A 15,029-nucleotide genomic window follows, 5' to 3' on the forward strand; every position below is an offset into this window, starting at 1 on the left:
TTCTGGAAACTCTCAAGGGTGGACACTAGACCAATTGACTGAATATTTAAAGACACCTTTTTGTTCACATCACGCTGTCTCCTGAAACATTTCTCCGTAGTAAGACCAAGCTTACTACAATAAGTACATTTACTTTTCTGAAAAATAGAGGTGGAGCTGGTATTTACTTCCTGAGAAACATCATCTTTCTTCTTTTTCCTGTTACCTGTACTCTGAGTAGAGGCAACGTACTTACTCTCAGCTTTCCCTTTTTCTTTAGAATATCTCTTGTGAGTGAGAACATATTCATCAGCTAAAACTGCAGCATCAGACAAATTATCTATTCTTTTCTCATCAAGATATAGGCTTACATCTTTATTAATACACCTCTTGAAGTCCTCCAGCAAAATCAACTGCTTAAATTTACCAAAATCAGAATCCACATTCTTAGAATTTAACCACTGCTCTAACAGATCTTCTTTGATTTTTTCATACTCAACATGGGATTGCTTGTCTTGCTTATAAGTTGTCCTAAATTTTACTCTATAGGCTTCAGGAACAAGCTCATAGGCCTTAAGAATCAAGCTCTTAACTACATCATAATTATCAGATTGATCCTGAGGCAAAGATGCATAAGTTACTTGAGCTTTACCGGTGAGAACAGTTTGAAGGAGTACTGGCCAATACTTTTTGGGCCAATTAAAACCTGTAGCTACCCTCTCAAACAACTGAAAATACTTTCTTAAATCAGATTCATTAAAAGGAGGGACAAGTTTAACATTTTTAGCCACATCAAATTCATCAGAGTTAGATGATCCAGTTCCACCTTGTTTCATGCGATACTCATGGTCTGCCTGAATCCTGGCAAGTTCAACTTGTGCCTGAAACTCAGCCTCCTGAATACGAGCCTGAGACTCAGCCTCCTTAGCCTGAGACTCAGCCTCCTTAGCACGAGCCTGAAACTCAGCTTCCTTAACACGAGCCTCCTGCAGAGCTAGCTGTAACTTAGCTATTTCAATCTGCGTTTGCTCATTTGGAGGAGTTACATTAAACAAGCTTTAATTAATCATGCCAACAATTTGATCTTTAGAATGATGAGAGTGAACTGCAATTCCCAATTGTTGAGCAACAAGCTTAAGTTCATTCTTTGTTCTGTTTTCTACATCACACACTGTTTGCACATTTGACAAAAAATCTTTGGCTTCATCAAGCGTAGTAATAGTAGACATCATGAATAAATCACAGTCACAAAATATCAAGCAATATCCTTATGATAATATCCTGAATATCCTGATAAGAAGTCGCCAAATTTATGTTACGGAACAGAGAAAGATAATGTACACTTTAAGTGAGAATACTAAAAATCACTACTGTCCCTTAAAGTTCCAGGTTCAAAACGAAAGAGTTAGGTAAAATTACAAGTTAAAGTTTAATGCTCAAACTAACAACAAAACATTCAGGACTCATAAGGATAATGTATTGGCAAAAAACAGGTTAAATATATGACTAACTGCAATAGCCTCTATTAACACGAAATTAGCATGAGTAAATTTATCTAAGTCAGCCCTGATAAAATGAAAATACTAGATAATACTCAGTGAATGCAAGATATATTATTACAGATACAAAATATTAATAACAGTGACTGACATCCAAACTTTACATTAATCACAAAAACCTTACTAGGCCTAAGAATTAACACCTTATGCTACACAGTACAAGAAAAAATGCAATAACAGTTATACTCAAATTACACAGTTGCTAGATGGTTGGAGACTTCCTGAGCACTCACAATAATAACAACTGTACAGGGGAGGACAGAGATGTGAACAAAATGAGGAGTAGATCTAAGTGGCAATAATGCAGAGACTGAGCTCATTATATAGGGGCCGGCAGAGCTTGACACAACTTGTAAGAAGGACGCGCAAATGAAGTCATGGGGACAAAGAGTTGACAATCCTGCTCTGAACAACAGAAAGAACGACTTACTTTACTATAAGGGTAGAAGGGGGGAGTGAGGTAGAACACGCTCGTGATCAAACATGCAGCATACTGTACGTTAGAATTACACAAAGGATGATGAAATAATAGGCTATGTAACAACATTCATTCCCCATCATAGTTACAGAAAAAGATGTAATTCTCCTAAATGGTTTGACCACAATTGTGCTAGAGTAACAGAACATAAAACAATAGCCTACAACACTTATACAAGGACCAAACCCAAAGAAGCCTTTAACTATTATAAAAATATCAGAAACCATGCCAAAACTATTATCAATCTTTCTAAATCAAACTTTCTACATAGACATGCTAACAAACTACTAAATAACCCAAATGATAAATTATTCTGGTCAGTCCTTAATTCATTCAAAACTAACTTCACTACCACCTCTTCCATTCCACCGTTACAATCCCCCAATGGAAATCTAGTAAGTGACCCACGTGGAAAAGCCAACCTTCTTGTTGACATTTTTTCAACAAACTCAACCCTAAATTCAGAAAATCATAATATTCCTGTACTTGATTTTGATTCCCCTCAAATACCTCCTTTCATGATTCACACCAGATACATACAAGCTGTACTACAGAATCTATCAGCAGACAAAGCCACTGGTCCAGATGAAATTCTTTCAATAGTACTTAAAAATTGCTCCTCAGTGTTGGCTCCTGTATTAGCAAAATTTTTCCGCTTATGCAACCGTACCTCAATTCCAGCCCCCTGGAAAGAAGCAAATATACATCCTGTTCCTAAAAAGGGAGCAACTTCTGATCCATCGAACTATAGACCAATTGCAATAACTTCCGTTCTCGGTAAAGTTTTTGAGACACTAATTAACAAACACATAGTCAAGCATCTAGAAATCAATAAATTGATCAATGATCGGCAGTATGAATTTAGACAGGAACGTTCAACTGTAGATATTATTTGCCTTCTTACCCATCAGATTAACAAAACAATAGACTAACGTGGTGAAACACACACAGTAGCACTTGATATTCAAAGGCATTTGACAGAGTATGGCACCAGGCCTTATTGTCTAAGATGTCACACTATGGCCTTGCATCACTGGTTCTTCTAATTTCTTCTTACCTTCATAGTAGAAAAATACGGGTCATGGTAGATGGAATTTACTCTCAGTTTCATTCCATACATACTGGAGTACCTCAGGGATCAGTTTTGGCCCCAACCCTCTTTCTCATTCATCTAAATGACCTCCTATCTGTCACGCATAACCCAATACACTCTTATGCTGATGATTCGACCCTTCATAGTACCTCCTTTACACAATTTGATATTATAAATTCCCAAATAAACACAGCAATTTCTCTGAACCAGGACCTTTCTAAAATTAATCAATGGGGACAAAAAAATCTGGTCTCATTTAATGCTCAGAAAACTAAATACATTAATTTCTCCAATAGAAAGAATCCCTCAGACTCTCACATAATTTTAAATGATGTCAGTATTCCTATATCCACTACAATTGATAGCCTAGGTGTTACTCTAAACCCCAACCTAAGCTGGACAGCTTATGTTAAATCCCTTGCTAAAATGCTTCTAAAAAACTGGGACTTATGTACAGAGTTCGTGAGTTCTTCACTGATGAGCAGATGGCCACAATATACAAAAGTCATGTGCGTTCTCAGATCGAATACTGTTCACCACTGTGGAGTGGATGTGGAGCGGTTGCACTGAGGCAGTTGGACAAAATTCAAAATAAAGCCATTAGATTAATCAATAATCCTGCCATAATGCAGGACCTTCCTCCATTATCAGTACGTAGAGATGTTGCTTCTTTAGCATTATTTTATCGATATTTTTACCGTAAGTGCTCTGATGAACTGGCTTCAATTGTGCCTCCCCTTCACATTTTCTCCCGAAATACTTGGGCAGCTGGGAGCGCCCATGAACTCACACTCTCTCCCCCACAATGCAGAACCTCTGCTTATCAAAATTCATTTATCCCCAGAACTACTACTCTCTGGAATTCACTTCCTGGGAGTTGCTTCCCACAGACATTTAATCCTCTCGATTTTAAATCCAATTGTTTTACGTATTTTATGAATGGAGGATGCCTTTAGGCACATGGACTTATTTTTTTTGTACCCCCCCTTCAATATGTCTACCCCCGATGTATATATGCCCCCCCCCCAGTGCCTGCCGTTCTAATGGAACCAGGTTCAAATCCCCGCTGGGGCAGGGAACAGTTTAAGGATTTGAATTTCATTAAATCAGGCTTTACTGATCTACCAGAAGACCCGCCGACATGTCGTAAAAATACCCCCGCTAATACCAATACACCAGTCCTGTATGAGACAGCCCTAGCATGTATTCAATATGGACGGTGGGTGTTAGCGCCGAAGTGGTGTATGGTATGTAGGAGGACTATTGGGCCTTGATAGCAGGCTGTGAAGCCTATGCCCCAGAGTCGAACATATAAAAAAAAAAAAAAAAAAAATACATACCCCCGCTAAACTTGCTGACCTAGCACGCTTTCTCAGAGCCCAAGCCTGGGAAGACGGCACTACTGCGTCAGTTCAGAGCAGACACTCAAGAAGGACAGACTATTTTGTTGTGAGCTCGTAATAAACTCCTTAACTAGCTGTTTGTACACGGAGTTTCTATCACCAAAGTATTGCAAGTTACATTTGGAAGCAGCGGTGTTTCGGACCATCAGATTCTGACCGCCTCCTACACTATTTAGTGACACCAACAGATACACAACGTCTCGCATCTCACAGCCTCACCCCTCCTCAGTGCCTCTCATGGTGTAATAACCGGCTGTGCTTCCGGGTGTACAATTTCTCTCACCAGTGCTCATCTCTCAAACAACCCCACCCACACACCTTGTTCCTGACCGCAAGTGTCACCATCGCCGACCTACGCACCTGTTTCACCTGTTCCCAGCACCTGTTGCGAACTCATCATAAATCCTGCCCCCACGGTGCCACTTATCACTGTCTGCCCACCACCATTCTCTGAATTTGCAACTCAACAGCTCTACACCTGCACTGTACCAACATCTGCCCTCACACCCCACCACCGGCCCCGACGCCGCCACACCCTGCCATCACATGTGGTCTGAATTACATGAGCCTCCTAGGACCGCCACTCCCTGCCGGTGACTCATCGGAGCGTCTCTTCCTGTCTCGACTTAAGCCCAGCGAGAAGTTCCCCATCTTCTAAGACTCATCCAACATATTGCTCCAGTCTCGTCCCCAGCCACTCTCATCTCCGACCAGCTGTCCCTCCAGCGCCGCCCCACCCCGCCCCGCCCCAGCCCTGCTACGCCCAGCCACACCTGCACGTCATACATCTCGTCAATCCCGTCTCTACTGTGTAACTATAGTATACCTTACCTTTCTATAGAGATTATCCTCGATTTTCTCTACAGATTGGATATTTTGTAAATATTCCATCTCACTTCCATTACCCCCTTTTCATCTTCACCTACGTTATTTATTATCCATCTCATCCTTCGCCTTTTATTTAAACCCTCCATCCCCTCACCTTCATTCGTTTTCACACCTACTCATGTATTACATTCTCTCATTGTTATATTATACATTTCCACCTACATAGCCATCTTCATCCTTCATCTCATCTTCCATTGCCGCATTAAATGTCATACTTTCCACATCAACTGCTTAACACCAGCCCTCTCGACCCGGAAACATCACCTGATCATACACCGTCTGCCGACTCTAACACGATCACTCACTTACGAAGTGGCAAAGAGTACCACCGACCTGTACCTGAGACTCCCGTTTCACTTCCCGCAGAACCACTTACTACCCATCCTACACTCGTAAATCCAGATACTTCCTCCTCTACCCCTACCTCTACACTCCCTTCTTCTTCCTCTACTCCTTCCCCTATCGTTCACTCTCCTGCCTCACTTCATACCCCGTCTTGCTCGCCCTTAACTACCACTACCTTCTCTCTCCCACTTCTCTCCTTCCGCCACTTCCGCACTTCCAGCCATGGCCAACCCTCCACAGTTTATCTATCTCGATGATGCCAATCGTCCCAAATTTACCGGCCAGGACCCAACTTGGTCTGTCTATGATTTCCTCAGAGAAGTCGAAACCGACATCCACAATCGGCAGATCACCGATGAGTCGCTCAAAGTAGCCTACCTCATGGGTCGCTTGCACCACGGCAAATCAGACATCAGATCCGCAATCCGTGCAGGACATTTCGATAGCATTAATACAGTTGCTGATTTTCGTACGGAACTCATCAGCCTTTGTTGCCAGCATTCAAATACCGCATCTCTCATGGGATTCATTAATCTCTTAAACCAAATGGATGAGGACTTGAGGGTCCCAGCACAACATGCCAAGCTCCGGGAAGCTGCTGCCGCCATGAAAGCAACTAGTAGCGAGATGCTCCAATTACTGGTAGGCACGAAATGGTTAGAAGACAAAAATGGCGTTCCAGTGATTTCACTCACCAACTTTGCTGACTTAATTGGTTACCTGAGATTTCTTCACTGCCTTACTCCTAAACAGCGAGAGCTAGCCTTGGAAATAGGTTTCAATCCAGGAGATAAAATTATTCAGGTCACTAAAGCCATTCATGAAAGAACAGGTTCGAACTACATACATCAGGGCACCATCCAACCCTTGGCCTCCTCAGTCTGTCACACCACTACCCCAGACCAATCTCGCTCCCGTCCCACCACACGCAGCAGACCTGCCACGAATCGTTCTCCTACCGCACGTCGTGATCAATCTAGCATCCGACGGAACAGACAATCTTCGATTCTTTGCTGGCACTGTGGTCATCCTGGACATCGAGAATCCAGTTGCGACCGTAAATACAGACGTCCTCACTCCCAAACCAGACAGCGTACGCCTTCCCGCTCCCATTGTCCAAACTGCAAATATCACAAATCCAGCACGACTCACACCACTGAGGAATGTCGTTACCTCAACCGCCACCAGTCAGGGGAAGCGCCGCACCCGTATCGGCCCAATATCACGTAGAACCAGAAACCCAACTCCCCATCCGCCATGTTGGTCCCATAACATCCTCAGGTTTAGTCATTCTCGGATGCAGTCATGACATACCAACGTCATTCTTCTTGGACACAGGATCTATAGTAAATCTGATCTCCGACAATTCCTTACATCTTATTCAACGACATCACAACCAAGTCAGTTTCCTAGAACCACCAGACATTCGCCTATGTGGTGTCGAAGGCTCAGAGTTTAAGGTTAAGGGAAGAGTCACCCTAGAAGTCAAACTACACAGAGATTTGCCCCCTATCCCAATTGACTTTCATGTCACTAATGACTTGCAGTATCCCGCAGATGCCCTTATTGGTTTCTCCACCATGGCACAACACTCCATTGCATTATTACCTGCCTGTGGTAGTATAGACATTTCTGGATTCCCAGTATACAGTATGGAATGTCCCTGTCCTGTTCTTACGATCAAATCAGTCCTTCAGTTACCTCTGTCCCGATCCCTACCAAAAAGTCCACACCAGCCCAAACCACCACCATCATCATCTGCGAATACAGAGATCATTTCTTTACTGACTGCGAGCAAGGACATAAATTCCTCCATGTCTACTGATACATCCTCTCAGCCTTCGGAAATGGCTCTTACTTCCTCTCCCGACAACACTATCGCTGACTCAGACATGTCTCAGTTACCTACCTCACACGGTGTGAATGATCTTCTCCAACACGCAGAGACGAAACTTGCAGTAACGAACACGTGCACAATTTTGTTACCGCATGAGTTCACCAAAGTCTCTGTTTGTATTGCCGGTGTGAAAGGAGTGGATGTACTAACACTACCTGAGACGTGTTGTGTGAATGGCTTGACTTATGAATCAGCGTGGTGCACAGTCTTAGAGGACAGTTTATGCTACCTATACTTGCTCAATGTCACAAATGCTCCACTAAAACTTAAAAGTGGTGTAAAAATTAGAGACTTCCTAGTATACCCAGCAGCCGTAAAGGTGTGCCAGGATTCCTCAATTCCTACTATTCAGACTGATGATAGTACGCCAATCGGCGTATGTACTAATAACTCTACGGGATCTGCGCCGACATATTCACCCGATATGCTCTCACATCTCACTTGCACAGATTTCCCAGAAAATACGCCTCAACTCCTCGACCTTCTGACCTCGTACAGAAACGTGGTTGCCTTACCTGGTGAACCGATGGGCAGAACAGACCTTGTCAAACATACGATTGAACTACTACCAGGAACTCAGCCGATTTACATACCAGTGTATCGATTTCCTCACAGCCAGAGAAAGCAGACAGATCAAATGGTACAGAACATGTTAGACCAGGACATTATTGAACCCTCCGTCAGTCCATGGAATAACCCAATTTTCTTAGTACCAAAGAAAGACGGCAACTTTAGACCAGTAGTCGACTATCGTAAGGCCAATTCTGTCGTCGTTCCAGACCGTTTCCCGTTACCCATCCTCACTGATTTGCTAGAATCCCTTGGTGAAAATAACGTAGTCTCTTCATCTTTAGACCTCCTCAGCGGGTACTGGCAGGTCGAAATGGAAGAGTCCTCTCGCCCAGTTACAGCCTTCAGCACCCCTTCCAGACATTTTCAGTTTAAGAGACTCCCTTTTGGTCTGAGAAATGCTCCTTCCGTGTTCATGTGACTTATCCATTCAGTCTTCAGCGGTATGATGGGACACTCTCTTTTTGCTTACCTAGATGATATCATTGTTGTGAGTAAATCCATCCCTGACCTTTTTACCAAGCTCCAGCAAGTCTTTGGATGCCTCCAGCTCGCAGGCTTGAAAATCAATCTCAGTAAATGTGACTTCCTGCGAAAGAAAATCAAATTCCTAGGCCATGTCGTAGATGCACAAGGCATTCATAATAATGAAGATAAAACTAAAGTGCTTATTAACTTCCCAGAACCTACCACTACCGAAGCTGTACGAAGTTTCCTGGGCCTCAGTGGCTATTATCGTAGATTCATACAAGATTATGCAAAGATCGCCGCTCCTCTGACCCACTTACACAAGCAGAATGTGCCCTTTGTTTGGACTAACGACCAGTCACAGGCTTTCCAAAAGCTAAAGACAGCTCTTGTAAATGCCCCTGTTCTAGCATTCCCTGATTATACCACACCCTTCCTTCTCTGCACAGACGCCTCAGGCACTGGACTTGGTGCCGTTTTGATGCAACTCGATGAAGCATCAAGGAAGAGTGTAATAGCGTATGCTAGTCACACCCTTACAACTGCTGAACGTTACTACAGTGTCACAGATCTCGAAGCGCTAGCGGTAGTCTGGTCTTTGAAACATTTCAGAGATATAGTCTACGGTTATCCAGTGCATATCCAAACAGACCACCTTCCACTATGTGATTTGTTCAAGAACCGCAACCTAACAGGTAGGCTAGCTAGATGGTTCGTCATCATCCAGGACTTTAATCCCACTTTTCAATATGTACCAGGCAAGTTGAATGTAGTTGCAGATGCACTCTCACGTCACTTAGCAGCAGCTATAACATCACTGCGGCCCGAAGTAACTGAAAACACTACACTAAAGTCAGAAGTTGATCGAAACTTTCAGCGCCAAGACCCCATATGGTCCAAAGTCATTTATTTCCTAGAATCTGGTGATGCCTCGACCTTACCTACTCTGCCAGTATCACTAGATGAGTTCATGCTAGATAATGATCTCTTGTACAGGAAAACACTACTAACAGGCAAAGACATGCCCAATCGTGAAGTAAGCCAACTTGTTGTCCCCACTGCCCTGATACCAACGGTTCTTCACATTGTTCATAATACCCATCAAGCTTCCCATCCAGGTAAAGACCAATGCTTGTGCCAAGCATGTCTCAAGTACTATTGGCCAACCATGCGCCGTGATATCAATGACCACTGTGACTCTTGCCTCTCCTGCCACCGCCACAAAGGATCAACCGGCTTACCTGCACCACTCTTACAATACCCAATCCCGTCACGACCATGGGAAACTGTCTCAATCGATCTCTTAAAACTACCTCTCATGGAATCCGGCGCTGAGTACTTGTTCATAGCGGTCGACCACTTCTCCCACTACTGTGTCCTCGTACCCCTCTCCGACAAGACCGCGAAGAGCGTTGCACGTGTCTTTGTAGATCACATAATTTGCCCGTTCAGTACCCCTCATACCATTCTTACTGACAACGCTACAGAGTTCAACAATAGCCTTCTAGATGAGATCTGTCGCCGCTTTCATATCAGTAAGTGCAATGTCGTGCCTAACCATCTGGCTTCCAATGGCCTTGTAGAACGCCACAACCGAAAAATCTTAGAGTGCCTTAGACATCTAGGCTCCCATAGTTCGTCCTGGGATGACTGGGTTCCCCAAGTGGCATCCTCAATCAATAGCTCCATCAATGCATCCATTGCCGAATCTCCCTTCTTCGTCTTCTTTGGTTTTGACAAGGACCTCCCATACTCTCTCTTATCCTCAAAGCCAGAACCCATCTACAACATGGATGATTATGTTAAACTAAAATTGGCCAACTTCCAGACAATCCACCAGTATGTCCAATCCCCTTTGGCTTCCTCTCAGGAGGACATGCTGCAGCGCCAACATAAATCCGCCTCTCCTATCACTATCAATGTAGGTGATCTTGTCTTTGCTCATTCCCATACGCGTTTTTCTAAGCTGGATAACAAATTTATACTGCCCCACCGCGTCCTCACTCAACAAGGCAACAAATTTCACCTCCAGGACCTGTCCACTAAGGACACCAGATGGGTCCACGTTGATGACTTAAAGCGAGCACCCTGTGGCCTCGTGTTGGAAGAGTCACTTACACAACCTCCTGACCCCCCTTCCCCTCCACACATCCCTCAGTCTACTCCATCTCCACCTATCCCTCAGTCTCCTTCATCTCCACCTACACCTACTCATTCATCAACCAATCAATATCGGTCCAAACTGCGCTCTGCCCATCAACCTCTTCAAGACCTCTCCCATTAACTCTACCTTGATTTTCTAGGTACGATGTTAGCGGTCTACCTGCTGGCAGTGCTGACCCTCCTGGGGTCTGGGTCGGGTCAGGACGATGGTGGAGTACGTCCCGGGGCCTTGGTCAGCTCAGGAGGCGAAATAATGCTTATCGACGAAGTAGTCTCCCTGCGCTATGATCTTGCGCCCCTGGCCGACGTAGCCATTGCCCTACCTGCCTACGTTCACCAGCTCCACGGAATCAAGACCCAACTCACGGCCATCATGGGGACACACAACTCAAATCAGTATCTCTATAACCTTTTCCTCCCACTCTCCTGGCAATTGCAATACATAAGTAACAAATTCACTGAGCTCAATGACACATTTTCCATTCAGACACCCGTTGGTCGTTCTCGTGTGAAACGAGGTCTCTTCGACTTCGGCGGTGAGATTCTGAGTGGCTTGTTTGGCGTTGCTACAGTCCGTGACATTTCTGGCTTCAAATCTGATCTCGCTTTTTTAGCTTCAGCCCTAGAATCCCAACGCCGAGTCATCAAAATCCAACACACTATGTTACAGAAGATTACAGCCCACCTAAATGAAGTCACATCCACTCTAAACAACTTCACCGATATCTTACAACGACACCTTTCAGATCTCAACGTTATCTCTCAGTTCTTCTACCTCAAACTCAACATGGATAATCTCCAACTGGCCATTGACTCTCTCCTGTCTCAAGTCTCTACCTTGGTTCGTATCCTGGTCGATGCTATAAATGGACGTGTCATTGCCGACTTAATACCTGTCTCAGCTCTCCGTTCTGTCCTGGAATGGGCTCACTCCACCTTCAGTCTATCCCCAGTCCTCCCCTACTCTTCCCTCGAAATTTATTATCCTGTTCTCGAAGCCACTCTTCTCACCAAATATGTCGTCATCCATATTCCTCTCCGTTCTGCCATAACCTTTAACCTTTTCCACATCATTCCCTTCCCTTTCTGCCTCAACAACTCCTTGTTACAAGTATCTGTTCCTTCAGAATATTTCCTCCTCCCTCATGATCATCTTTCAGTTGCCTTCCTTTCTTGCACAGACCTCCAGAAATGTTCCTCCCTTACTCCAACCTCTCGTCTCTGTGCTGCCCACCTTTTCGCTATCTTCCCTAGCAGCACTACACCCTATGAATCTGCTTTAGTTCGCAACCATTCCATCTACTCGGCCTGTTCCTTTGTACCAGCTCCTGAACTCCCGGTCCACCATGCTCCCCTCAATCATGTCCAGTACTTCTTCTTTGCTGTTCCCAGCTCTGTCACAATCATGTGTCCTGGTTCTTCGGTTCGATCCGTCCCCGCTAGTGGTCTCTACAAAGCACCAGACTATTGTACCGTCAAATCAGAGTCCGTCATCACTTACGCCACTCGCTACCACCAAGCTGTCCGTACACACTCCTATGACATCTTTCAACCAATCGACATGCCTTCAACCCTACCATCTGCCAACATTACCATCACCTCCCCTAACTTGCGCATGCTAACATTCCTCGATGACAGTGACTTCATTATGGATCAATTTTCTCTGGCCTTCAGTCGTTCCTGGGTTCATCCAATAGTTGTGTTTCCCCCTGTGGTTATCGCTTTTATAGGTTTTCTACTCATCATATGTGCAGTGCATTGTTGTGTCAGGAAAATGGAACGCCGACTCCAAGAAATCAGAGTCGCTACAGGCATAGTACGCCCTACACACGACGTAGAAACTCTCCGTACTTAGTGCCCTCACATTCAGTGACTACCAATGCCATCTGACAATTAACCAACCTGTGAACGGAACTCTTCCTACTAGAACATGATGGTATTTCTTTAATGCATTATTGAGTGACAGTGTATCCTACAGAAACTAACAAAAAAAAAAAAAAATGAACGAAGAACAACAAAAGAACTCTCATATCTACTCCTTGTTTATCATGTATCAAGATATTATTGTATAATCCCCATTATATCTTTGTATAACTTCGACCCTTACTGGACACATACCTATTAATCCTTGTATATCTTATATGTATATATCCTTCTGATTCCCTCCCCTAACCATGGCCATGTCTCCCCTACTGCCCCTGTATCATACTTATCCCTTGTACAAACCTCCCCGACCCTGCCTTAGTAATATAATCAAACACCATATAACTCCTGGTGTCAGGAGACACCATCTCAGCTACCCGGGGGAGTAGTGTACCCCCCTTACAATATGTCTACCCCCGATGTATATATCCCCCCCCCCCCAATGCATACATGCCCCCACTAAACTTCGTGACCTAGCACGCTTTCTCAGAGCCCAAGCCTGGGAAGACGGCGCTACTGCGTCAGTCCACAGCAGACACTCAAGAAGGGCAGACTAGTTTGTTGTGAGCTAGTAATAAACTCCTTAACTAGCTGTTTGTACACGGAGTTTCTATCACCAAAGTATTGCAAGTTACATTTTTCCTTTGTTTTTCCTTCGTCCATTCATTATCAAAAAAAAAAAAAAGATCTTGGTACTACTTAGGAAATGTGTGTGTGTGTGTGTGTGTGTGTGTGTGTGTGTGTGTGTGTGTGTGTGTGTGTGTGTGTGTGTGTGAATTATTAACGTTTTTGCGTATGACTGTTTTTTTTTTCTCTTTTTTTCTTTCTTTTTACATCTTGCACTTACTACCATCATGTTATTTTTCCCAGATTAAAACACATCAACCGAACAAGTGCAGGTGGATATTCCTTCACTGAATCTTTTAATACAAGAGTTACACCAAATCACCTCTTATGAAGCTAGGATAAGGATAAAAGGGAAGAACACCATCACAGTGAAGAAATTTAGCTATATTTTTCCAAAGTTTGGCCACGTAAAGAGTATAGAGAATGAGAGACTGACCAGAAGTGTGTATGTGAGTGAAATGGAGGGTAGGGAGACCGAGGATGAGATGGAGGGATAGGCTGGAGAGATATGAGAAAGTTGTGGGTTTGAGAGAGGGCACATTGATGATGCGGCGACATTAATGCGATTTGTCTGTGATTACTCCTTACGACCTTCTGCTTATACGTAGATAAAAAGACTGATAGGTAGATAGAGAGACATAAATAGCTAAGCAGATACATAGAGTAGGTAGTAGCAATTTATATTTAATTACGACAGCAGGAGTTGAATTATCTCACCATTTTCCCATAAGATATCAGAATCAACCTAATTTTGTGATAAATCAAGGTGATAAAATTTGTCACGCTTCCCCAGGTTAAGTTAAATGACTGACAGTTAAGGAAGAGGAAGCATATAATAATGTGTTCTGTTCTTGAAAGGGATGCTGTGTGTATTTTCTCGTGAACCATCAAAATTAGACTTATTTCATGATGGATCAGGGAAATTCTTGGTGTGTGTGTGTGTGTGAGAGAGAGAGAGAGAGAGAGAGAGAGAGAGAGAGAGTTTCAGGATGTATCAAAGGGGGTATATCAATCCTCTTATGTGCTACTGATGGAAAGTATGTCGATATTAAACGGCTATTAATGGAAGAGGAAAAAAATCACCTACACTATGTTATTCCCCTCAGTGCTAGAAATTATTATTGTTATTTAATACTGACAATAACAGACAATATTACTTAGCTTAGAAGTAGAGATGGGGTTAGTAAAGGCCATATCTTACCTCTCCTGTTTCATATCTCCTCTAAGCTGAATCTGGAAAGAGCAAGAACAGTATACAAAAAAGACATCCACGACTAAATGGATTAGTAGTATTAGTAGTAGTATCAGTAGTAGTAATAGTAATAATAGTAGTAGTAGTAGTAGTAGCAGTAGTAGTAATAGTAATAGTAGTAGTAGTTGCAACCGCATGTAGTAGTAGTAGTAGTAGTAGTTGTTATTGTTGTTGTAGTTGCAACCCCCATATTAAGCGGAATGTGAACCCGACGGACTGCGACCGTAAGTATCTTTTATCCTACAATCCACGATCCTCATTTCGGGGCACAGGGAAATAAATGAGAGACGTTTATACAACCATGTAGTTGGGACCCCTGAGGCCGTTCCTCTCAGCACCACTGAAGGGGTTAATGTGTCATAAGGAAATTACACCAATAAAGAA

Source organism: Coenobita brevimanus, chromosome 2, assembly GCF_032717465.1.
Source record: "Coenobita brevimanus isolate Jiangsu-jjx chromosome 2, ASM3271746v2, whole genome shotgun sequence".
NCBI lineage: Eukaryota > Metazoa > Arthropoda > Malacostraca > Decapoda > Coenobitidae > Coenobita > Coenobita brevimanus.